The 1,495-nt window shown below is 39.0% G+C and overlaps 1 non-coding gene across 1 annotated transcript; it reads left to right on the top strand.

Annotated features, from left to right (window-relative positions):
- The first annotated feature begins 587 nt into the window (after positions 1 to 587).
- LOC141654160 (small nucleolar RNA R71) lies at positions 588 to 694 on the top strand. Its single transcript, XR_012547726.1, has one exon. It is a non-coding gene; the product is annotated as a small nucleolar RNA R71 (small nucleolar RNA).
- Positions 695 to 1,495: the final 801 nt, after the last annotated feature.

Here is a 1,495-nt window from a genome sequence, read left to right as displayed (position 1 = left end):
GGTTTTGGTTGAAAAAGGGTCTTTGATTTTGGTTTCTCATGGGAGGTGGGGTGTATGTTTTTTGAGGGTTTTGAACATTTTGGCTTTTGTATGAGAGATTTGGGTGGAATTTGGTGTTTTCATTATAATAATTGGAATAAGGGATACCACTCTTGTATGCTTGAAAAGCATTCACTTGTTCATTTGTTCCCCTACATTCACTTTGGTCATGTCCCAAAGTTCCACAATTCTCACATATCCCACTTGGGATTGATGAAAATGCTACCATGGTATTAACATGATGCTTTGGTGATTTTGAGACTTCTTCAAGTTTAGCCATAGCCTTCTCAAACTTTAGGTTGATGGTATCAATATGAGCACTAAGTTGAGCACCCAATTGAGTAATAGAGTCCACTTCATGCTTTTCTCCTCTAGTAGCCTTGCAAGGTCTATTATATTGTGAATTATGGACCGTCATTTCCTCAATCTTGTTCCAAGTTTGATTATCGTCAACTTCGGTGAACATACCATTTGATCCCATGTTGAGAATGTTTCTTGAGTCTTCATAGAGACCATTCCAAAATTGTTGTACCAAGAACCACTCGCTAAGTCTATGATGAGGACATGAGCGACAAATTCCTTTGAACCGCTCCCAAGCTTCATACAAAGATTCTTCATCTCTTTGTTTAAAACCCGTAATTTGAGCTCTTAGCATGTTAGTCTTTTCCGGAGGGTAGAATTTTTTGTAGAAAGTTAGAGCCAACTTCTTCCAAGAGTCAATTCCAAGAGTAGCTTTATCAAGGCTTTTCAACCATTTTTTTGCGGTGCCAATTAGAGAAAAAGGAAATAAGACCCATCGAATTTGGTCTTGAGTCACACCGGTTTGTGAAATCGCATCACAATAGTCCCAAAAAGTCTCCATAAGAGAGTGAGGGTCTTCACTAGGCATCCCCCCAAATTGGCTTCTTTCGACTAATTGAATAAATGCGGATTTTGCAATGAAATTTCCGGTTAAGTGTTGTGGTGTGGTAGTGCCATTGGGTAGGTTCTCCTCGGTTGGTACGGAATGTGATGAAAATTTAGGCATTGTGGGTTGATTTTGTGATTGATTTGGTGGTTGATTTTGTGTTGGGTTCTCCTCACCTTCTCTTGCAAAAGGGTTGATGAACTCAAGAGAATGAATATCTACAATCTCACCAATTCCTCTCAAAGTGTTTCTAGCAAGCCTTCTATTTGTTGTCAAAGTCCTTTCAATCTCGTGATCAATGGGTAACAAGTTACCATGTGATCTTCTAGACATGCAAAATATTAAACAACTTGAAAACAATTAGAACAAATCTTGAGGAGTTTTACTTCCCCAAGGCAAACAAAGACACAACTAATAACAATCTAAGAAAATCAAATCAAGTTAACACCGTCCCCGGCAACGGCGCCATTTTTTGTCGGACTCTCTTGGAGCTTAATTTTCGGTTACTTGTTGATAGTAGGGTGTCGTGGTCCCACCAATCAAACAATA

The sequence above is a fragment of the Silene latifolia genome, chromosome 4 (assembly GCF_048544455.1).
Source record: "Silene latifolia isolate original U9 population chromosome 4, ASM4854445v1, whole genome shotgun sequence".
Classification (NCBI taxonomy): Eukaryota; Viridiplantae; Streptophyta; class Magnoliopsida; order Caryophyllales; family Caryophyllaceae; genus Silene; species Silene latifolia.
Note: the sequence above shows the minus strand (reverse complement) of the source record. Positions and strands in the feature narration are given on the sequence as shown.